Here is a 26,070-nt window from a genome sequence, read left to right on the forward strand (position 1 = left end):
AAATGAAGAAACGGTTAACCCAAAATGTTAACTCTTTAGATGTTGCCTGATCTGCTGAGTTCCTCCACCATTTTGCGTGTGAACATCCATAAGGATGGTGTTTGATAAGGTCCAATGAATAATTAATTGGGCAATCCTAAACCCTTAATGAATTGAAAACCTATATAGCAGTTATACACAGATTGTAATGGCTGGCTGTAAGGTGTGTATACACAGTCTAATTAATGTGAGGATTAGGAGTACAGAGGGTTCTGGTTACAGAGAGCTTATAAGTCATAAAGTTCTTCACCACACCAGTTGCCATGGAGATATTTAACTCAGATTAAAAATTCCAACAACTCAAAGTTAGGAAAACACAGATCCTGATGAAGGGTCTTGGCCCAAAACATCGACTCCTTAATCAGAATCAGGGTCAGGTTTATTATCACCGGCATGTGTCGTGAAATTTGTTAACTTAGCAGCAGCAGTTCAATGCGATACATAATATAGAAGAAAAATAAATAAGTAAATCGATTACAGTATCTGTATATTGAATAGATTAACAATTGTGCAAAAATAGAAATAATATATACTAAAAAATAAGGTAGTGCTCACGGGTTCAATGTCCATTTAGGAATTGGATGGCAGAGGGGAAGGAGCTGTTCCTGAATTGCTGAGTGTGTGCCTTCAGGCTTCTGTATCTCCTCCCTAATGGTAACAATGAGAAAAGGGCATGCCCTGGGTGCTGGAGGTCCTTAATAATGGACGCTGCCTTTCTGAGACACCTCTCCCTGAAGATGTCCTGAGTACTTTGTAGGCTAGTACCCAAGATGGAGCCGACTAAATTTACAACACTCTGCAATTTCTTTCGGTCCTGTACAGTAGCCCCCCCCCCCCCCCCATACCAGACAGCGCTGCAGCCTGTCAGATGCTCTCCATGGTACATCTATAGAATCGAGCCCTAATGAATTCATCCCAAAAATTTGATTCTTTATTCCATTCCATAGATTCTGCCTGACCTGCTGAGTTCCTCCAGCATCTTGTGTATGTTAATGGCAGGTGGGTGATGAATTTAGCTCAGTATCACTGTAAACTGTTGTTTCAATAAATTGCGATGGTAAATGAAGATGAGGTTAATAGTAGTCTCACACTGGAAAGCTACCTTCTGCTGAGCAAGAAAAGACATTTGGTATCCTTTTCCCTTTTAAAGTTAAGAAGGTTGAAAGTTTGGATCCTAGCCTTTGTTTGGTTAGCTGCATCGAGTCAGAGGAGAAACGGCGTATTGAATCTGATGCAGCAGGTATGTCTCGATAGGCACTGTGCATTTTGTATTGAGTTTGTCTGCTGTAATAGTTATCAACGCCCGATCAATTCTCTTATCCCTTCTCTTCACCTTCCCTTTGTCGCACGGTCCACTCTCCTCTCCTATCAGCTTCCTTCTTTCTTCAGCCCCTGTACAGTACTGTGCAGTGCAAAAGTCTTAGGCACATAGATATAGCTAGAGTGCCTAAGACTTTTACACAGTACTGGCGTAATTTTATGTATTGCAATGTACTGCTGCTGCCGGTAAAAAATAACAAATTTCCGAAAATCCTTTACTCCCACCAGATTTACAAACTCATTCTCCACTCCACTTCCACAAATACACTACTGTGCAAAAGTCTTAGGCACCCAGGCTCTATATATATATACCTAAGACTTTTGCACAGTACTGTACCTTTTCCATCTATCACCTCCCAGCTTCTTACATCATCCTCGCTCCCCTACTTATCTACCTTCCCCTTCAGCTGGTATCAACTATCACCTGCAATCTTGTACTCCTACACCCCCTCTCCTACTTCTTATTCCGACTTCTTCCCACTTCCTTTCCAGTCCTGGTGAAGGGTCTCGGCCTGAAACGTTGACTGCTTATTCCTCTCCATAGATGCTGCCTGACCTGCTGAGTTCCTCCAGCACTTGCAGGCTGTCCCCAGCACATCTCTGTCTGGGTTGGTCGTCGACACACTGACTGTATGTTTTGATGTACGTGTGATAAGTAAGGCTAATCTCTTTTCTTTTGGACCCAGTGAATGGTTTCTTTCTGTGCAGCTATGACTCAATATGAGCTGCAGTCTTCAGAGTAGGCACCCTGTTTAGTGCTTGTTTAAAAGCCTGCACCTATCACAATGTTTAGGCCTTACTGGCTCTGTAATTTCTCCAAGGAATTCTAGCAGGTTAATCTAACAAGGGCTGCTCGTTAAATGCTGCGTTCACTTGACTAATTAAACTATGCTTGAAAATCTTGCTCTCTCACTCTCCACTTTCAGGGTCTATTTAAAACCTACTTCACCTCCCTCTGGTGCCCCTCATCTTTTCCTTTCTCCCATGGTCCATTGTCCACTCCTGTCAGATTCCTCCTTCTTCAGCTCTTCACTTCTCCCCTCCCAGCTTTTCCCATCATCCCTCTCCCCCACCCACGCGCTCTCCCCCTCACCTGCCAGCTTCTACTCCTTCCCCTATCCCCACCTTCTTTTTCGTCCATCCTTTTTAGTCCTAATGAAGGGTGTTGGCCTGACATCTTGACTGTTTATTCATTTCCATAGACGCTGATAGAAAGAGACAATGCTGAGGCTCCCTGAGACACTAATCAGGCTGCACTTGGAGTATTGTCAACAGTTTTGGACCCCATATCTCTGAAAGGATGTGTTGTCATTGGAGAGAGTCAAGAGGAGGTTCATGAGGATGATTCCAGGAATGAAGAGGTTAACATATGAGAAGGGCTTGGCAGCTTTGGGCCTGTACTCACTGGAATTTAGAAGAATGCGGGGAGGGTGTGGTAAACCATGTATATAGGTTATCTGTCTGGACATGTCTGGACATGACCCTCTGCTGACTAATCCTGTGGCTCCTCCCACAGTCATCCAGCATGGACGTGGTCCATTTTACTGCTAATAAATAGAGTAAAAGTATTTACTCTACTTCCAGTCTTTTGGAGTTATTGATAGTGCATCAATTTTATTAACAGTAATTTTAAGGCATGGAGCACGTCCTGAGACCCGACAAGTTAGACCTCGACCAGCTAACACCTGAGGCCAGAAACGCTTTTGAACTCTGGCTAGCCTGCTTCGAATCATACCTGGAGGAGATTGAAGTGACCGAGTCCGCTGTGAAGCGCAGAGTTCTCCTCTCCAGGGTCCACGGGTCTACTCAATGCTTAGAGACCAGCCGAGTTATGATGGTGCGATGAGCGCCCTCAGACGACAATACCTGCGGCCGGTAAACACCGTCTATGCACTACATCGCTTAGCGATGCGGCAGCAGCGGCCCGGAGAGTCAAGCGCTGAGTTTGTCTGGGCCCTACGGACACTCATGCGGGCCTGCGATTGCCGGGGGCTGACAGCCGAACAGCATGCGGAGCTCCTAGTAAGAGACGCCTTCGTAACGGGGACCAGGTCAGTGTATGTGCGCCAGCGGCTGCTGGAACACGCCGATCTTACCTTAAGTTTGGCGATTGAGCTGGCCGACATGCTGGAGGCCGCTCTGCACAACTCTGACGCTCTCCAGGCACGCGATCTCCCAACGGCCTCGTGGACGCCGCAGACCCTGCAACCCGCTGGCAAATTGACCACGGCTGCTACCAGTCGCGAGTCTGTGAAGTGTTACTTCCGCGGACTCGAGGAGAACCCCTGGAAACGCTGCCCGGCCCGAGAAGCTACCTGCTCCAGCTGTGGAAAGAAGGGCCACTTCGCTAAGGCCTGTAAATCCAAACCGCGAGCGGGGTCAAGCAGCGCCATGTGCGAGGCATGGGGGTCGCCATCTTGGCTGTCGCCATCTTGCCTGCACACTGCCACCATGTGCGAGACATAGGGGCAGCCATCTTGGTCGGCGTCACCTCGCACCGCCTACGACATCCGGGGGGGTTGTGTAGCGACGCTAGTGGTGCAGGGCACAGAATATCGAGACTTTACATTACTGGTCATGCCTCAACTGTGTGCCCCGTGCTATTGGGGCTCGACTTCCAGAGCCACCTGAAAAGCGTGACAATGGAGTATGACGGGCCCCTCCCACCAATCACTGTCAGAAATCCCCAGTTCTGTAGGAATTCGTCACATACCCCACTACTGACCACACACACACACCGACCCGCACATCCCACCCAACACCGTGCCAACAGCTGTGCTACTGACACCACTTGCAGCCTCTCCACCCTCAAGATCCCTCCCCCACCGCTGTTCGCCAACTTGACCCCCGACTGTAAATCTGTGGCAACCAAAAGCAGGAGGTACAGCGCGGGGGACAGGGCCTTCATTCAGTTGGAGGCGCAGCGGCTGCTCAGGGAGGGGATCATTGAGGCAAGCACAAGTCCTTGGAGGGCCCGGGTGGTTGTTGTTCAGAACGGGGAGAAAAATAGGATGGTTGTGGACTATAGCCAGACCATCAATAGCTTCACGCAGCTTGATGCGTACCCTCTACCCCGCATTGTGGATATGGTCAATCAGATAGCACAGTACAAGGTGTACTCGACCATAGACCTAAAATCCGCTTACCATCAGCTCCCCATCCGCCCAGAGGACCGCCCCTACACCGCCTTCAAGGCGGACAGCAGGCTTTATCAATTCCTGCACATCCGCTTTGGTGTCACGAATGGTGTATTTGTCTTCCAGAGGGAAATGGACTGGATGGTGGACCAGTGCCAACTGAAGGCCACGTTCCCATATCTGGATAACATCACCATCTACAGTCATGACCGGCAGTATCACGACAACAACCTCCAAAAATTTTTCCAAGTGGCCAAAGCTTTCACTCTTACCTATAACAAGGACAAGTGTGTGTTCAGAACCACCCGACTTGCTATCCTTGGGTGTGTTGTTGGCCCTGACCCTGACCGTATGTGCCCCTGTTGGAACTCCCTCTTCCCAACACCCTCAGAGCCTTCAAAAGGTGCCTGGGCTTCTTTTCATATTATGCCCAATGGGTCCCTAACTACGCAGACAAGGCCTGCCCCCTGGTCAAGTCCACCACATTTCCCCTCTCAGCTGAGGCAATTTCATTGAAATCTACCAAATGTTGAAAGGACCAGATAGGATGGATGTGGAGAGGATGTTTCCTAAGGTGGGGGTATCCAGAACTAGGGGGCACAGCCACAAAAATGAGGCGAGACCTTTTAGTACAGAGGTAAGGAGGAAATTCTTTATCCAGCGAGTAGTGAATCCATGGAATGCTCTGTCGCAGACGGCGGTGAAGGCTGTGGGTATATTTAAGACAAAAGTTGATAGTTTCCTGATCAGTCAGGGCATCAAAGGATATGGCGAGAAAGTAGGCGTATGGGGTTGAGTGGGGTCCGGGATCAGCCCTGATAGAATGGCGGAACAGACTGGATGAGCTGAATGGCCTAATTCTGCTCCTATGTCTTATGCTGCCTGACCTACTGAGTTCTTCCATTATTTTGTGAGTGTTGCTCTGGATTTCCAGCATCTTCAGAGTCTTTTGTGTTGTTTATTCTTTGATGATGATTGGTGGCTAAAAGTTAAGTGTCTTGGCATCAGTTTTCCTTTGACAGTCCTCCTGTAAAACTCCTGCGGATATGTTTTGACATGAAGAGAGCTATGTAAATGGAAGATTTTGTTATGGTTATAATCACATGAATATATCAGGCCAGGATTGAAACTGTCAGTTCTGCATTGATCTCAGTGAAGAATTGGTTGGCCCAAATTTCAGCAGTGAGTCCCTTTGCAAACACAAGGGTGGGGACCATTTTCTTTTCCATTAAAAATAGGGTCGAATGTCATTGAGTGGAATGTGAGCAATGTCAAGACAGCTCAGGGATAATTATAATCCGATTAATCTGTCTGACACACCATCAGAATGCTACGGTAAATTTCTCTGGGATTAAAGGCTATTAATGTGAAAATGAACATAGAACAGTACAGCACAGGAAAAGGCCCTTCAGCCCACAGTGTTATGCTGAACCAATTAAATTAGTAAGCAAATGGCCAACTAAACTAATCTCTTCTGCCTACTCAATGCCTATTTCCTTCCACTTTCCTCACATTCACGTGTCTATCTAAATGTCAGAAGTCTCCATCCGCAAATTGCACTGGTTCCATGCCTGGGCCATTCAAATTCCCAAACACCGGACCCTGAGCACCAAGTAGGGCAAAGGTCAGATGAGCACACCTTCCCACAATCTCTCCACTATCGCAGAAATCCTGGGACGGGAGGGGAGGGCACGCCGGCATAGCAGTTAGTGTGATGCTATTGTTGTGCTAGCGACCTGGGTTCAATTCCGGTGTTGTTTGTAAGGAGTTTGTACATTCTAATCATGAGCGCGTGAGTTACCTCCGGGTGCTCTAGTTTCCTCCCACATTCTCAAAGCATATGGGTTAGGATTGGTCAGTCGCGGGGCATGCTACGTAGGTGCCAGAAGCACGGCGACACTTGCAGGCTGCCCCCGACAAATTCTCGGCCTCTGTTGGTTTGTAGACATTAAAGACGCAATTCACTGTACGTTTCGATGCCTCAAAGCACATGTAACGACAGAACAGAGATGCGAAAACATTTTTTTTAGCCAGAGGGTGGTGAATCTATGGAATTTGTTGCCACGGGTGGCAGTGGAGCCAAGTCATTGGGTGTATTTAAGGCAGAGATTGATGGGTATCTGAGTAGTCAGGGCATCAAAGGTTATGGTGAGAAGGCGGGGGAATGGGACTAAAGGGGAGATTGGATCAGCTCATGATGAAATGGCGGAGCAGGCTTGATGGGCCGAATGGCTGACTTCTGCTCCTTTGTCTTATGGTCTTATGGTCTAACAAATAAAACTCATCTTCTACGGGATGGCACAATAATGTAGTGGTTAACACTTGGCTTTACAGTGCCAGTGATAACCGAATGAGGTTCATTTCCTGCCATTGCCTGTAAGGAGTTTGTACTTCCCTTCAAATCTAATTTTCAATTGTGTGGTGTGGGTACATTGGACCAGAAGGGCCTGTTAACTGTATTGTACCTTCAAATAATAAAACATTAAGAACAGCACTGTGGGAGGAAATTCACTTTAAGGGCTTTAGCAATTCAGGGAGGCATATTGCCAGCCCTAGGGCAATTATACTGTAGATCAGCAAACAAACCGTGGTCTTGCCAGTGACACCCACATCCCAGGCATGGGTAAGGGGAAACACAAGCCAGTGGAGTCTGGAGCAACAATCTGCCGGTGAAACTCAGTGGGTCGAGCAGCAAGTGGTTCAAGGTTCAAAGTTCAAAATTATTATCAAAGTAACTATATGTCACCATAAACTACCCTGCGATCCATTTTCTATCAGACATTCACAGTAGAACAAACAATGCAAAAGAACCAATGAGGATCAACACACAAGACTGACAATGTCCAAAAGTAAACAAGTTGTGAAAATTGTGCAAAAGAAACTAATAATAACAATAATGACTAGATAAATACAGAACATTAAACATAAAGAAAGGTGCAATAGAGCCGATAGAATACAAAACAGAGCAGCAGGATACAATACAACCGATGGATGAATATGAAACAAATAATTATCAGCAAGCAAAGAAAATAGATCATAGTACGATAAAGGGAAAACTTTTGACAGAATTTACTTCAAGGCTTGAGAAAATCTGACTAACAGAGCTCAGTAGTAAAAATATAACAAAGGCAATAAACACTTCTGCTATATCCATATTAACGTATTCTTTTGGCAAAATACCTTGTTCCGAAACTGATCTGGAAATTTTACAAAGAAAATTAAAAACCAAAATGACAAATTTCAGAATACATTATGTCCACTCAGACAGTCCTAGATTAACCTTACCTAGAATAGAAGGAGGAAGAGGAACTCACAGACGTAAAAGAAATTACGCAAGTCAGATAAAACTTCTAAGGATATATTTTCATCAACAAAAACAGGATTCAGCACTCCATGAGAACTTATGCAATTCTGATAAGGAGTACACACCACTAAACTTAAATGAAAGAACAACCCAGAAAAAATGAAGATGTTATCACCATTGAAGAAAAGGTTAACTAGTGGAAGATCATGACCCTCCATGGAAGACATCCTCACAATCTGAGCAGACTAGATGTTGACAAGGAAGCGTCAAAGGCCTGACTCAGAGTTGGAGACCTCTTCCCAGAAACAGAAGGGTTCCTTATGGCAATACAGGACCAGGCGGTTATCACAAAACTGATGAAAAATACATAAATAAAAGACCAACAAATTCAAGATCATAAATGCAGGTGATTCCGTGAGAAACCAGAAACAATCCAACACATTACAGGATCCTGCAGCAGTTTAACTCAATCTGATTACCGACACAGGCACAATCAGGTGACAAACATCGTTCACCAAAACCTTGCTTTGTGGCACAAACTCATAAAAGACACCATACCTAACAATAAATACAAGCCTGATCCAGTTTTAGAGAAAGAGTCACACAAATTATATTATGTGTGATCCATTATCATGGATAATGCATTCCATAATAACTGTCCGGATATAATATTACAGGATGAACAAGCACAAACAACCTACTTAATAGATACAGCCGTTCCAACACACATTACACACAGAAAACAATGTGAAAAACACCAGAAATATGCTGAATTAAAAGAGGAAATTGAAAGTCCATGGAACATGAACAGGGTTTACATTATCCCAATGGTAATATCCACAGCTGGTATCATCCCAAAGTCACTACACAATAGCGATAAACAATTAGGCCTACACAACTGTATCTATGTAAATCTCCAAAAAGCCACAATACTAAACACCACTAGAACAGTCCAAAAGTTCCTAGCGACTGGGAAATGAGTGTGCTTGGCCATGCCCGTACCTCAGGGTTTACCAGTCTGAGGTGAGAAAAAATAGGAATAATAATAAATAAGTAAATAAATTAGAATCAGTATCAGACTCAGAATCAGGTTTAATATCACCAGTATATGTTGTGAAATCTATTGTCTACATAGGTAGCTGGACAGATAGACATTTACTTAGAGTTACATTGTGCACTAGGCCCTTAGAGCTGCACAGCCCAGCAGCACCCAGCAACCCCAATTTTAACCCAGTCTTAATCACGGGACAAATTGTCATGACCAATTAAGCTACCCAGCATGGATTAGGACTGTGGGAGGAAACTGGAGCATCCGGGGAAAGCCCTCACATTCCATGGGGAGGATGTACAGAGGCTCCTTACAGAAGGCGTCGGAGATGAACTCCGAGTTCCGGAATACCACGAGCTGTACCCGCGTTGCGCTAACTGCCACGCAACAGCGGCGCCCAACTATACTGAAATATAGATAAATCTATTTCAATAGGTAGACAAGCAAATAAATACCTGAGTGAATGATGCTGTTCTGGTCAGGACTGAGAGTGGAGGAGGAGTGGTGAGTCAAGGGGAAGCAGAGGGGTGAAACAGGAAAGAAACAGCAACATAGTCACAATGGCACAGCTTAAAACAAGAAACCTTCTGACAACAGTAAAATGGTACATATTAGAAGAGAAGACATTCCACAGTGCAACATTATCATGCCAGGTCCAATAAACATTATTGAAGCCTTTTGAAGGGGGGGGGGGGTGCGGAATAGGAGCACCGTAAATAGCTATGTGGAGATGCAACTGTTTTGAAATTCATCCATACTATCTTGGACTGGCTTCAACAATGTACTGCCAAATTCCTTTATATTTAATGCTTGGAATATTGAGTTTCAAGTTCTTGGTTCTTCTCCAAAGTACGTTGGGCCCAAATTGCTGGCAACAAAATGTGATTAACAATGGCTTTACTTGTCAGAGAAATTATAAACATAAGGAAGGATCTACGAATAATGATCTTCAGAATATGACCTTACAGTTTGACATTTCCAAATGATGCTGAAGATTTGGCTGCATTGATTTAGCTCAGAAAGGAAGCTCCTATGGGAGTGGGTGGGGTTGGAGTTACATACTGGTATGTATTACCCTGTGTGTTTAATCAAATCCAGGCCAGAGTGATGGGTTACAAGTTTCCGTTGTCCAAGAGGAGGGGAGTCCCTCTTAAAAATGGACATGGGTAGGGTCAGTCCATTTAGATGCCCAGGTCTGACTGTGAGTCTGCTGAAGAAGACGTCCTGCCCTGCCGTTGAAGGACTGTGCATGTGGGAAGACAGAATCAGAATCAAGTTTAATATTACTGGCATTTGTCGCTGAAGTTTGTTGTTTTGCAGCAACAGTATGGTGCAATATATTAAAAGAACTATAAATTACAATTTGAAATATCTAAATAATGCAAAAGGGAACCAAGAATGTGTGTGTGGGAGGGAGGAACGGGGCTTGTTTTGCTGTTGTTGTTTTGTTGCTTGTTGTGTTCTGTTCTGTGTTGTCCAGCCAGGCGTCGTGGGCATGCCATGTTGGCGTTGGAGTGTATGGCAACACTTGCGGGCTGCCCCCAGCACACCCTTGGGTGTGTTGGTTGTTAACGTAAACGACACATTTCACTGTCTGTTTCGACCTGCGTGTGATAAGTAAATCTGAACCTGGCTCACTTCCGCATTTAGAATTAAATCATATCCCCGTGCCTGCTAAGAAATTTAAGATCGAAGATCCAAGGTGATTTATCATGTGCGCTTCGAAGCATGCAGAGAAATGTGCCATTTGCATTAACAGCCCACACACCCAGGGACGTGTTATGGGCAGCCGGTAAGTGTTGTCTCGACGTAGCTCACCCACAATGCTTGGCGGAGCCACAGAGAGTACAACGAAACAGAACACGACGAGCAACCAAGCAGCAACAGCAGAACGAGCCCTCCCACCCACACACAAGCGGCCAGTTCTCCAGCTCCAGGACAGGCATCAAGTGTCCAGTGTCCAGGCTTCAGGGCAAACTTCGTGCTTCAGTCTCTGCTGTTGAACCCCCAGAGCAGCTGATGAAGGGGTCCTGTTTGTAAAATGGAAAAAATATGTGTCGCAAAGGGAAAAGGCAATTGCAAAGGCTGGGCCTGAGAGTAGTGTTAGAGCTCAGTAGAGCTGATCAATTGTAACCTAATAGACAGCCCCCTTGGCAGAGGCAGGAGCTTTGCCTTCACGTCCCACTCCAGAGGATAAATCACAAAAGGCTCAGAAGATGTTCCATTGTAATGCCAAGGTGGGCTTCCCACTTGGAGGTAAAAAGGTAAAGAAAAGATTAGCTTTAATCTTTTAGTTGTCACATGTACATCGAAACATACAGTGAAATATGTTGCTCTGTCAACTGACCCCACTGTAGTGTGGTGGTTAGCGCAACACTATTAGAGCTTGGGGCGTTGGAATTTGGAGATCAATCCTGGCGTCCCCTCAATTGAAACATCAAGGCATATGTGGAAAGTGAGCACTGGTTGCCTGCCCTTGGATCACTGGTGGGATCGCTCTGCTACGGAGAGGGGAGACTGCCTTTTGATTGCTGGGGGATCGCTCTGCTGCTGGAGAGGGGAGACTGCCTTTTGATCACTGGGGGATCACTCTGCTACAGGGAGGGGAGACTGCCTTTTGATCGCTGGGGGATCGCTCTGTTGCTGGAGAGGGGAGACTGCCTTTTGATCGCTGATGGGATCACTCTGTTGCTGGAGAGGGGAGACTGCCTTTTGATCACTGGTGGGATCACTCTGCTACGGAGAGGGGAGACTGCCTTTTGATCACTGGTGGGATCACTCTGCTACGGAGAGGGGAGACTGCCTTTTGATCACTGGTGGGATCACTCTGCTACAGGGAGGGGAGACTGCCTTTTGATCACTGGTGGGATCACTCTGCTACGGGGAGGGGAGACTGCCTTTTGATCGCTGGGGGATCACTCTGTTGCTGGAGAGGGGAGACTGCCTTTTGATCGCTGGTGGGAACGCTCTGCTACGGAGAGGGGAGACTGCCTTTTGATCGCTGGGGGATCACTCTGTTGCTGGAGAGGGGAGACTGCCTTTTGATCACTGGGGGATCACTCTGTTGCTGGAGAGGGGAGACTGCCTTTTGATCGCTGGGGGATCACTCTGCTACGGGGAGGGGAGACTGCCTTTTGATCACTGGTGGGATCACTCTGCTACGGGGAGGGGAGACTGCCTTTTGATCGCTGGCGAGATCACTCTGCTACGGGGAGGGGAGACTGCCTTTTGATCGCTGGTGGGATCACTCTGTTGCTGGAGAGGGGAGACTGCCTTTTGATCGCTGGTGGGAACGCTCTGCTACGGAGAGGGGAGACTGCCTTTTGATCGCTGGGGGATCACTCTGTTGCTGGAGAGGGGAGACTGCCTTTTGATCGCTGGTGGGAACGCTCTGCTACGGAGAGGGGAGACTGCCTTTTGATCGCTGGTGGGATCACTCTGCTACGGAGAGGGGAGACTGCCTTTTGATCGCTGGTGGGAACGCTCTGCTACGGGGAGGGGAGACTGCCTTTTGATCACTGGGGGATCACTCTGCTACGGAGAGGGGAGACTGCCTTTTGATCGCTGGTGGGAACGCTCTGCTACGGAGAGGGGAGACTGCCTTTTGATCGCTGGTGGGATCACTCTGCTACGGAGAGGGGAGACTGCCTTTTGATCGCTGGGAGATCATTCTGCTACGGAGAGGGGAGACTGCCTTTTGATCGCTGGTGGGATCACTCTGCTACGGAGAGGGGAGACTGCCTTTTGATCGCTGGGGGATCACTCTGCTACGGGGAGGGGAGACTGCCTTTTGATCACTGGGGGATCACTCTGCTACGGAGAGGGGAGACTGCCTTTTGATCGCTGGTGGGAACGCTCTGCTACGGGGAGGGGAGACTGCCTTTTGATCACTGGTGGGAACGCTCTGCTACGGAGGGGCAAAGGCTTACTGTTGTTACTCAGGTTTTCTGCGTTTTGGATATGGACTTGGACTATAGACTTCTTTCATTCTTATAGATTTTTATATTCTGTGTTTTCACCCAATCCTTCTTTTGTGTGTGGGGGAGGGGGATTTGGGGTCGATGTGCCTGTTGCGGGGAGGCGGGATTTGGTGGGGGGGGGGTGAGTTGATGATCGTGCTGCCACTCTTTCTTTCTTGGTTTCCTGACCACGTGGAGAGGAAGAATTTCAGAGTTGATAATAAATGAACCTTTTAACTCTGTAAGGAGTCTGTGTGTCCTCCCTGTGGAATGTGTGGGTTTTCTCCGGGTGCTCTGCCTTCCTCCCACAATCCAAAGACGTACTGGGTATGTCTATCGGGTAGGTTAATTGGTATTTTTAATTGTTCTGTGATTAGGCTAGAGTTAAATCGGGGGGTTGTCTGGGGTTATTGGGCGGTGTGACTCGAAGGACAGAGGGGCCTATACTGCACTGTATGTCTAAATAAATAACTAAACACAGTGTGATGATGTGCTGGGGACAGCACACAATTGTCACCAGGCTTCCGGTGCTGGCATAGAATGCCCACAACTTACTAACCCATACGTTGTTTGGAATGTGGGAGGAAACCAGAGCACCCGGAGGAAATCCACACAGTCACGGGGAGAACGTACAAACTCCTTACAGATGCCGGCAGTCGTGCTAAGCACCTTGTGGGAATGCTTAAGGTTCTCCCACAATCCAAAGACGTACTGGGTATGTCTATCGGGTAGGTTAATCGGTCATTTTCACTTGTCCTGTGATTAGGCTAGAATTAAATCGGGGGTTGTCTGGGGTTGCTGGCTGGTGAGACTTGAAGGACCGAGGGGCCTATTCCTAGCATGGAAAAACTAAAGTTGGTGCCGGCGTTATTTGTAAAATCCTCTACTTTATCAGCTCAGAGCCCTAGATCTGATGAACAGCCAGCTGGTTTACAAATTGATCCATTTGTAATGTCGTCTCCAAACTGTGCATGAAGTCTCTGAGTGTTTGTACCTTACTATCCTATAATTACCTCTTGGCAGACTATCGGTCTCTAATAAACCTGTTTTATGCATGTACTGTAACTTCCTTATGCGAAAATTACCAATTATAAGAGTCTTTAATGCATGCTTTTGATATTTCAACTATTTGTACCTCATGCATGATTACCACCTCACCAAGTACCTCCCCAGCACTGAGCGCGTTTGCAAGGAGAGCTGTCTTAGGAAAGCGCCAAAAGTACACATATAGTATGTCACCATATACAAATCTGAGATTCATTTTCTAGTGGGCATAAAATCGATAGAAAAATATCTAAAACAGAATCAATGAAAGACTGGCATTCACCAGAGTGCAAAAGACAACAAATACAAACGAAGAAGCAATAATAATAAATAAATAAATAAACAATAAATATTGAGAACATGAGATGAAGCGTCCTTGAAAGTGGGTCCATTGATTGCGGGAACATTTCAAAGATGCGGCAAGTGAAGTTGAATGAAGCTATCCCCTTTGGTTCAAGAGCCTGATGGTTGAGGGGTAATAACTGCTCCTGAAGCTGGTGATGCAAGACCAGAGGCTCTTGTACCTTCTTCCTGATGGCAGCAGCGAGAAGAGACCCTGCCCTGGGCGGTAGGGGACCCTGATGGTGGAATCCATCATCCATGACCCCCATCGATTCCATGTTCTCTTCTCGCTGCCACCACTGGGCAGGACTCACAGGAGCCTTAGGTCCCATAACACAAGGTTCAGCAGCAGCTTTAATCCATAAACGTCAGGCTCCTGAACTGATGTGGATAACTTCACTCACCATTATTCTGGACGGATTCCACTATATTCAGACTCATTCACAGGGACTCTACAACTCATATTATTTATATTTTTATTATTTGCATGATTTGTCTTGCTCTAAGCATTCGTTGTTTGCCAGACTTTTTTATTTTGAGTTTTTCAATTTTATTGTATTCCTTTATTTTCCTGTAAATGCCTGTAAGAAAATGAATCTCAGGTGACACATATGTACTTTTCATAATGATACATTCAACTTTGAACTTTGGTCTTTCAGGTTTTGTCATTCAATATCCCGCCAGCCACCTTTTTTCAGTTTATCAAGTCTCATTGGTTTAAAAAAGAAAACTTTCTTAGTCACTTCATTCAAGATTTAAGATTCAGGATTGTTTAATGTCATTTCAAGTACAGAAGAGCAAAGGAGAACGAAATAATTCTTACTCCGGATCTGATGCAGAACAAAAAAAAAACACAATAAGATAAATACAATAATTAAAGAACGCACAATAAATATACATACGTTAGGTGTTTATATACATCGACTGATTGTTTGTACATAAAGTGATGCTAGGTACAGGAGTGTCTGTACATGAGGTGACTCTGACAGGAAATGATAAAGTAGCGGTGGTGGGGGGTGTAGGGGGTGGGTTTGTGGGTGGAGGTATAGATATGCCTTACTGCTTGGGGAAAGTAAACATTTTCAGTCTGGTCATCCTAGCATGGATGCTAACAGGTCTCCTTGACAAAAGGAGGCTACCCATGCGGTCACAGCCTCCTGTTCTGCACAATAGCTACTGGAAGCTTGTCCCTACTACCTCCCCTCTGACTATAACAACCTTAAGAATCCAACTGCAAATACAAAAACATAATAATAAATAAATAACGCCAGTGTCACTTGTATTCCCGCACTTCTGGCCCAACATAGCATGCCTATACAAACTGGAGAAAATCTGCAGATGCCGGAAATCAAAGTAGTACACACAAAATGCAGGAAGAACTGAGGAGGAACTTGTATATATACTTCTTGATTAAGGTGGTGATTCTGTGGAATTCTTTGCCACAGATAGCTGTGGAGGCCAAGTCTTTATGTATATTTAAGGCAAAGGTTGATAGATTCTTGATTGGTCAGGGCATGAAGAGTTATAGGGAGAAGGCAGGAGATTGGGGCTGAGAAGAAAGTAGTATCAGCCATGATGAAATGGTGGAACAGACTCGATGGGCCAAATGGCCTAATTCTGCTCCTGTATCTTATGGTCTTATGGAACTCCGCAGGCCAGGCAGCATCTATGGAAAAGAGTCGACAGTCGATGTTTCAGGCTGAGACGCTTCATCAGGTCAGGTGCAGAGCATGCCTACAGCTTACTAACCCTAACCCATCCACTTAGAATGTGGGAGGAAACCAGAGCAGCTGGAGGGAAGCCACACAGTCACAGGGAGAACGTGCAAGCTCCTTCCAGACAGCCGCAGGAATTGAACCCTGATACCTGAAGCTGTCATGCATTAAGCTAACCACTACACTACCGTGTCAAGACTTGAAAATAATCGCGGTGCTATTTTTCCTCACCATATTAGTTAGGATGAATCTAGTTTTGATCCTAGGATCCGTTAAACTTGTGGTACTCAACCATGCAAGTGGTAAATGCTATAATTTCCTCTTTTGCATCTGAAAAGTGAGCACTTTCCACACTGATTTTAAGACTACAGCAATTAAGCATCTTTATAGTTTCTTCCTTTGAATCTTCCCAAACTTTGACCTCTTGGGTAGGTTTGACCGGAACTATACATCTTAATATCACGGATGGCTTGTAAAGAAATAGGTCTCACTCTATCTCAGTTCAAAGGGAAACTATCAAATGATTAATTAATGTGAGAGTCTGTTTATTTTGTAATCTCCCTGGAAATAATGTCCAAAGAACGTCCAAGTTAAAGCTCAGTTGGACCTGCCATAAATCACCAGTGAATAAAACTGTCCGGTTTGGGTTCACAGAAACAATCTGACTTCAGTAACTTTTTATCTCTCAACCTCCCCCTGTTGTTATGTTTTATATCTTCTATTTTATCCCTCCCGCACCTCACGGCGCATCGGATGGCACCTTTGCTGTTCCTTTATCGGTTGTCTGTTTTACAGGGATGAGTTGCTAGCTCGATGCTCAACCCACCGTGCGTGGAACTCGTGGAAGGAGCTGGCTGGATTCGAATCCGGGACCTCTGGGCCCAAAGTATGATGTGAATGTCACTACACCACCAGCACAGACATTTTGTATCTTCAAACAGTAAATTAATTCAAAGGAAGACTTGGGAATCTGGGAATGTGGGTCTTATTTCCGGTTTATTTTAAGTGATTAAATGGTAGTGTGATGAGACATGCAATGAATGTATTTTTGCCTATAATCTGAAATTAATTATTTAAACAAGCAAGAATACTTAATCACACTATATATATATATATACTTAATCAAGAAGTATGTATACAAGGTTACTCAAATATTATTGAAATATCAACTACATGTCAATTGTGGCACTATTCTCACTGCCCCAAGGGAAGGAGTTTGTTCTCCTCGTGATCACATGGGTTTCCTCCAAGTGCTCTGGTTTCCTCCCACAGTCCAAAGACATACCAGCTGGTAGGTTAATTGGTCATTGTAAATTATCCCCTGATTAGTGTAGGGCTAAATCGGGGCGTCACTGGGCAGTGTGGCTCAAAGGACTGGAGGGGCCTTTTCCGTACTGTATGTCAATAAATAGATAGATAGATTAGATAGATAGATAGATAGATAACTAACCAGCCTAGCAAGAAGACAGGAAAGGGAAGAACTTCGTGTAGATGGCTTCAAGTATGCTTAACCACAAGCCTAGGCCTAATGGGAGGGGTGACATACCCTTCAAAAACACAAGAAGTAGAAACAATCTATGCCACTGATCAGGCTGAAGATGGTCATGACTGTTCAGCACTGTGGGTGGTTAATGGTTATCTCACTGAAATAACATTCCCCTCCCAGCGTATCACTCTCCTATGCACACAAGAAATAAACTCGACTCGGACAACTCATTTGTAACAAAACAAACACTAATTTGCTCTCATGTTTCCAAGCTAGAGATGTTTTCTTTTCTGGGAGTGTCTTAGAGAAAGCCGGCTGCTTCTCCGACCTTGACGCAAATTGTTGACAAACGAATGCACAGACCTGAGTCGTTGCAGAATCCGGTGCAGTCTGCATCAGGCTTCATTAATGCAAATGTTTCCTACGCTTGCTTCCACTTTGCATTTAATATAATCACCAAAATACGTGACATTGTTCAGTGAATTTTCTCAATTGTGGTATAGCTGATACTGTATTTTTCTTGAAGCTTTTACATTTTTTTTTGCAGCAGGTGTCATGCTTCCTGAATCTGGTTATTTCAGAAGCTATTTGTTATGCAACTAGTCGGTATATTCCAATACTCTGACTACTGCCTTACACAGCATCAGCACTGCATCCTTGCATTTTTTGTTTTATTTAGAGACAGTACGGAATAGGCCCACCCAGCAACCTTCACAACCCCAGATATAACCCAAACGTAACTGAGGGACAATTTACGATGACCAATTAGCTTACTAACCAGTACTGTGGGAGGAAACCAGAGTGCCCGGAGAAAACCCACACATTCCATGGGGAGAATGTGTGAACTCATTACAGAGGACGACGGGATTGAACTCTGAAGCCGTGAGCTGTACTAACATTGTGCTAACCACTATGCTTTAGTAGCCAACTAGCCTTCTCGAAATGAATACAAACGTTGTATTTGTCTTCCTTACCACCGATTCAACCTGCTAGTCCCTCTTTGCACCTCTGATTTCTGAATTCAGTCCCTTTTTGGAAAATAATCCGTGCCTTTATTCCTTCTACTGAAGAGCAGAGGAAGAGTAAACAGTTTGAGAACTTGGCAGCACCACTGGGAAAGAGGTGATTAGTTCAGAAGTCTGATCGCAATGGTTAATCTCTTCTTAAGTCTGGATTTCCAGGCTCTAGGTCTCCTGTATCTCCTCCCATTAGGTAGCTGCGTCGATGGGGTTGTCAGCTGAGTTAGATCCAAGTGGTGTCAAACTCGAGTAACATTATTTCAAAGAGTTCCCGTGGTGTCTTTTTCCTAAGGTTGCCATAGCCAGGGGAGGTAGTGGGGATAAGCTCCCACTATCTATTAAATGCTCCCAATGACATGTGTCTCAAATAGCCTCTGACTACCAAGTCCAGCTCCTGGCCTTCATCTATGGCTCTGCCACTAAGCCCGGTGGAACCGTTTCTACAGATGGGGAAGGGGCAAAGGCGGGTTATTTGCACGTTAAAACCAGTTGCTTTGGGCAAATATGGTTTGTCAGCCATGGTTGGCAGCTCATCTGGGAGAAAGAAAGCTCTAGTCTGGAAACTCCGCTGCCCTGCAGCTATACCCACTCACGGGAGAGGCATTGGTTGTAAACCCCCGAAGAAAAATCCGGAGCTGGAGTTGACTGGCAATTCCTGTGACGTTGCCAGCGACAAACAGTATTGGTGTCTGCTGTTCCTTCGGATTCATCAGCCGCGTGGAGAGGGGCAGCCTGCTGTGTGGGCAACAAATTGCCCTCCATATTGCACTGCCCTGGCTTGTGTATCATGCAGACAGCTAGCATCCAGTATCTACGGCCCACCCCGTCCAGTGGAAGGCTTCATAACTATTTCAATACCATTCCATCAAACTACAGTACATCAGTAGATCATGAGGGTAAAGTCCCTGTACTCCATTGTCTGTAAAACAGTATGGGATGTTCTGAAAGGTGTATAAATGCATGGCTTCCTTTTGAACCCTGTGACAATGGTGTGAATGGTTGGGGTGTGGGCTTCTCATTTCTGCCATACTGGCTGAGGAAGGAAGAAGTGTTCGCCTGAACTATGGAGAAACTTCCTGCTTTACACTGAAAAATGTACCGTAATGTGATTCCTTAGCACGTGCTCAACCTCTTCAAGGGATATTAGAACTGTAAAGCTCCTGTTGGTCTTGAAGTTGGACGTCACAGAACACAGAGAATTACAGAACAGTACAGGCCTTTTGGCCCACGTTGCTGTGCCAACATTAAGATTGCCTCTAAGAACTATCTAACCTTTCCCACCCACAAACCCTCTAACTTTCTAGCACCCACGTGCCTATCTTAAATGTCCCTAATGCACCTGCCTCTACGACCAGCCTTGGCACAGCCTTCCAGGCACACATCTCTCTGTATAAAAAGAGACACCCTTCTATGGTGATTCTCCATCATGTCTGATAATGACAGAACAGCTGTGTGGGAGAGTTTTTAAAGTGTAAAAACCATTTCACTGGAGCAGATCCACTCTCTTGACCTCAGAAATCCAGGTCCAGTGGTATAAACAAGCGTCATGTACTGGGGTCTTCCTTGGTTACAGTGGATGAGCATGACATCTTCTGTGCCTCAACATGCCCTTCGCTCTCCATGGAGCCTTGCAGTACCACCTTCCTGGTCATTGGATTTCACTGCAGATCTCATCCGCCCAGTCCACCAGAGCTACCTTCTCATGCTGGGACAGGTATGTCTCTATCTCACCAGGGTATGACGCCGCAAGCTACCCTCATCCCTCCAATCACTTTAAAATTATATTAACTGCTTCTGCCGTGGAAAAAAGTCTCTGATTGAATTCTCTATCAATGTCTCTATCGTCTTGCTTACCACTATCAAGTCAGCTCTCATCGTCCTTTGCTCTATAGAGAAAAGTCCAAGCTCAGTCAACCTATCTTGATAAGACATGCTCGCTAATCAAGGCAGCATCCTGAAAAATCTCCTCTGCACTCTCTCTAAGGCTTCCCATAATGAGGCAACCAGAACTGAACACAATACTCCAACAGTGGTCTAACCAGCGCTTTGTAGAACTTCAATATTACCTTGTGGTTCTCGAACTCAATCCCCTGACTAATCAAGGCCAAAACACCATAGCCCTTCTTAGCCACCCTATTAACTTGTGTGGCAACTCTGAGAGATCAATGGATGTATACCGCAAGATCCCTCTGTTCCTCCACACTGCTAAGAATCCTGTACTCTAGCCTTGGCTTCTGACCTTCTAAAGTGTATCATTTCACACTGTTCCAGGTCGAAGTATGATCTAACCAAGGTTTTATAGAGCTGCAACATTACCTCCAGGTATATGTATGTATGTATGTATGTATGTATGTATTTATTTATTGAGATTTGGCGTGGAATAAGCACTTCCAGTCCTTCGAGCCACACTGCCAGCAATCCCCAATTTAACCCTTACCTCAACAATGACCAATTAACCTACAAACCAGTATGTCTTTGGACTGTGGGAGAACACTGGAGCTCCAGGAGGAAACACATGCGGTTACTGAGAGAACGTACAAACTCCTTGCAGTGGGAAATGAACCTGGGTCGCTGATACTGTAAAGTATTGTGTTAACTAACGCACTACCATGCCGCCCCGTCTTCTCTGTTCGATCTCACTTGTAGCTCCTTGGCGTATGAGGCGGACCTTGTCTGCATATGTAGAGAATACACTGTCATTGCCTGATCGATGTCAGGTAATGCTGATGCCACTGAAGAATCTAACCACTTACTCATGGCTTTACTATTGCTGCAACATCATTGACCAAAAACTCAAATGGACCAGCCGCAATGATGGTGCAATTAGAAAAAAGTTGTCAGCTTCTTCCCCTCCATCATCAGATTTCCATAAACTCATGAACACTACTTTGCCGTTCCTCCTTGACACAGTTTATATATTCTGTAACTCTGTGTTCAAAGGCCAGAGGTGTAGATTTGTGATCATGGATATTCGCACTTGATGTCCATGCTCCACACTCGAAAGGCCAACGTTGTAGACATTGGGATGAAGGGCATTCAGATTCCAGACATCCACTTGGCACTCAAAGGGCAGCAATGTAGACATGGGGACAAAGGACATTTGGAGTCCACATCTCCACTTCATGCTCAAAAGGCTAGTGATGTAGACATGTGGACGAAGGACATCTATGGATATCGGCCTGTCCCAAGTCGGCAAATGTCCATGCGAGCAGGAGGCATGAGGAGGCATGAGGGCCGGTCAGTTGGTGCACTCAGAATTCAAGCCTGGAGTTTGGGGTTCTGTATTCAGCTGGTACACCACCCATCAAAGGTACACCCATCCTACACTAATTCCATTTCACCTCTCATCAATTCCACCCCTCACCTACACATTCTGGCAATTTACCGGCAGAATTATCAACTAAAACTAAATCTGTGGAGTTCTTCACGGGGCCACATGGAACATTATCAGCTCCTACATTTTAGACCATAAGATATAGGAGCAGATTTAGACCATTCAGCCATTGACTCTGCTCTGCCATTTCATCATAGCAGATCCATTTCCCTCTCTTCCACAGACTCTTGCCTTCACTCCATAACCTTTCACGTCCTGACTAATCAGGAAACTATCAACTTCTGCCTTAAATATACCCGAAGACTTGGCCTCCACAGACTTGGCAACAAATTCCACAGTTTCGCCATCCACTGGCTAAAGAAATTCCACCTATTCTCCATTCTAAATGGATGTCCCCTATTCTGAGGCTGTGCCCTCTGGTCCTAGATTCCCCCACCATGGTAAACATCCTCTCCACATCCACTCTGTTGAGGCCTTTCAACATTATATAGGTTTCCAACATTATATAGGTTTCAATGGGATTCTGCCCCTCCCTTTCTTCAAAATTGTGACAAGTACAGGTCCAGAGCCATCAATCGCTTTTCATACAATAAGCCTTTCTCTCCCTGAATCATCCTCATTAACATCTTTTGAACCCTCTCCAATGTCAGCACATCCTTTCTTAGATAAGGGGCCCAAAACTGTTCACAATACTCTGAGGCCTTACCAAGATCTTATGAAGCTTTGGGCATTACATCTTTGTTTTTATAATCTTTTATATTGCTTTTCATATTTGGTTTATTATCGCTAACATACTGTATGTCATGAAATTTATTGCTTTGCGACTGCAGTACATCGGCCTTCTGCTGGTCGGGGTCAGCTATGGATGTTGCGTCCTAGCTGCCTACAGGATACGCAAGCCCAGGCAATGCGATATAGAGAGAAAGCTGTTGCCCATGTAGCAGGCTCCCCCTCTCCACGAAGCTGATAAATACAAAGGAATGGCAGGGACCAATACAGTTGGCACCAGCGGAGTCGTGGGAGTTGCCAGTCAGCGTTGAACTCAACGTAGGATTGCCTTAGTGACTCCAGCTCCAGATTTTCCCTCAGGGTTTACTCCTGAAGCACAGAAACATAGAAACACAGAAAACCTACAGCACAATACAGCCCCTTCGGCCCACAAAGTTGTGCCGAACATGTCCCTACCTCAGAAATTACTAGGCTTACCTATAGCTCTCTATTTCACTAAGCTTCATGTACCTATCTAAAAGTCTCTTAAAAGACCCTATCATATCCGCCTCTACCACCGTTGCTGGCAGCCCATTCCACACACTCACCACTCTCTGCATAAAAAATTTACCCCTGACATCTCCTCTGTACCTATTCTCCAGCACCTTAAACCTGTGTCCTCTTGTGGCAACCATTTCAGCCTGATCAATGCCTCTCATCATCTTATACACCTCTATCAGGTCACCTCTCATCCTCCATCGCTCCAAGGAGAAAAGGCCGAGTTCACTCAACCTATTCTCATAAGCAAGCTCCCCAATCCAGGCAACGTCCTTGAAAATCTCCTCTGCACCCTTTCTATGGCTTCCACATCCTTTCTGTAGTGAGGCGACCAGAACTGAGCACAGTACTCCAAGTGGGGTCTGACCAGGGTCCTATATAGCTTCCCCATGAGTGGGTATAGCCGAAAAGCAGCGGAGGTTTGAGATCAGAGATTTCCTTCTTCTAGATGAGCTGTCAATCATGAATGATGAGCCCCCATCTTCCCAAAGTGACTGGTTTTAAGAGGCCAATAACCCGCCTTTGCCCCCTTCTCCTGCTAGTAGAAATAGCTTGGCCAGACTAATAGCTAAGCCATGTGTGTAGGACCTGGTTGCCAGAGACATTTTGAGATGCACAGCATCGGGAGCATTTAACAGTGAGTGGGAACTTATCCCCGCTCTACCATGTAACACTCCCACTCAGTATGACAGCTTTAAGGATTCAGTGCAATACATGAAATAATTTATAAATTATAATAAGAAAAAAATATATATAATTCCATTCTTCTTCTTAAGCACATCACCCCTATTGGGACAAAGGCTACTGACAGTAATTCACTGGAGTCCTCTATCCTGGGCCAGTCTCTCAAATCGTCCCCAAGTGTAGCCAGCTTTGCAGATTCTTCCTCTCCCAGGTCTTTGTAGTTTCTGTTGGTATTTCTGTAGCTCTGTTTTTTTAATAGGATGGGGCTGCTAGCCCCACGCCCAACCCTCCTTGGGACCGTCCATGGTGGAGTTATAAAATTAAATACATAGTGCAGGAAGAGAGCAAAATTGTTCACGGGTTCATTGTCTGTTCAGAAATCTGGTGGTGGAGGGGAAGAAGTTGTTCCTAAAACATTGAGTGTGTGTCTTCAGGCTCCTGTACCTCCTCACTGATGTTAGCAATGAGAAGAGGGCATGTCTGGGTGGTGTGGGCCCTTAATGATAGATGCTGCTAGGTTCACGTATGCACTGATATAATGGAAAACCTACCTGCAGTGGCTCCATTATTAAGGATGAGGTTTCAGCACATGAAAAGATAGGCCGAAGCCAGCATGGTTTACTTAAGGGCTGACAAATCTGTTAGAATTCTTTGAGAAAATAACAGGCAGGATGTAAACAATAAACAATGGATATTTTAAATTGGATTTTCAGAAGGCCTTTGACAAGGTGCTGCACATAAGACTGCTTAACAAGATAGAGCCCATGGCATTACAGGAAATATACTAGCATGGATAGAAGATTGGAGGCAAGAAGATAGCAGAGTCAGGGGATGTGGGGAGAAGGCAGGAATGGGGTACTGTTTGTGGATGATCAGCCATGATCACAGTGAATGGCGGTGCTGGCTTGAAGGGCCAAATGGCCTACTCCTGCACCTATTGTCTATTGAGGCAAATAGTGGGAATAAAGGGGGCCTTTTCTGGTTGGCTGCTGGTGACTAGTGTTCCGCAAGGATCAGTGTTGGGACTGCTTCTTTTCACGTTTTACATCAATGATTTGGAAGAAGGAATTGATGGCTTTGTGGCCAGTTTTGCAGATGACAGAAGGATAGGCGGAGGGGCAGGTGGTGCCGAGGAAGCAGGGTCTCTCTGGAAGGACCTGGACAGATTAGGAGAATGGGCAAAGAAGTGGCAGGTGGAAAACAGTGTAGGGAAGTGTATGGTCATACACTTTGGCAGAGGGTATAAAGGTTTGGACTGTTCTCTAAACAGGAAGAAAGTTTTTAAAAGTCAGAGGTGCGAAGGGTCATTTCCATGCTGGGTAACTCTATGAAGAGTAAAAGATAAATATTGACAAGGATGCCTAAAATAGTTCTCCTACCTTGCTTGGAGATATTGCCTGGGGAGCTTCAGTTTCCACTTACTCATCCACTAGGATGCCACGGTGGTGTAGTGGTTAGTGTAATGCTCCAGCCACCAGCGATTGAGGTTCAGTTCCTGCTGCTCTCTGCATGGAGACGGTATGTTCTCACCGTGACCATGTGCTTTTCCTCCAGGTGCTCTGGTTTCCTACGTCATTCAAAAGACGTACCGGTTAGGATTAGTGAGCTGTGCATGTTATGTTGGCGCCAGAAGCGTGGAAACACTTGTGGGCTGCCCCCGGCACATCCTCAGACTGTGTTGGTTGTTGTCTCAAAAGAGGCATTTCACTGGTTGTTGCGATGTGCATTTGACAAAAAAAAACTTACCTGCTTAATCTCTTCAATGATGTTGATTTAAGGTTAAGCCAAAACACTAATTCAACTGCACTTTATTAAAATAGTGCATCGGACCTGCACGATATAGATCAGTAGCTGATATGGGCAGAGAAATGGCAGATGGAGTTTAACCCAGATAAATGTGAGGCACCTTGGTAGGGCAAACGTAAGGAGACAGTGCCCAGTTAAGGACAAGATCCTTAACAATGTTGCTGAACAGAGAGATCTTGGAATCCAAGTTCATAGCTCCTCGAAGGAGGCTACACAGATCGATAAGGTGGTTCAGAAGGCTTATGGAATGCTTGCCTTTATTAGTTGAGGCATTGAGTTCGAAAGTCAAGAAGTTATGTTACTACTTTATAAAACTCTGGTTAGGCCACATCTGGAGTAGTGCACACAGTTCTGGTTGCCCCACTGTAGGAAGGATGATGAGGCTTTGGAGGGAGTGCAGAGGAGGTTCACCAGGACGCTCTCTGGTTTGGAGGGCATGTCCTGTCATGAAAGGCTGGATAAACAGTTTGTTTTCTCTGGAGCAGTGGAGGCTGAGGGGAGATCCGATAGATGTTTACAATTATATGAAAACAGAAATAGAGTCCACCGGGAGTACCTGTTTCCCAG

This window comes from Hemitrygon akajei, chromosome 30 (genome assembly GCF_048418815.1).
Source record: "Hemitrygon akajei chromosome 30, sHemAka1.3, whole genome shotgun sequence".
Classification (NCBI taxonomy): Eukaryota; Metazoa; Chordata; class Chondrichthyes; order Myliobatiformes; family Dasyatidae; genus Hemitrygon; species Hemitrygon akajei.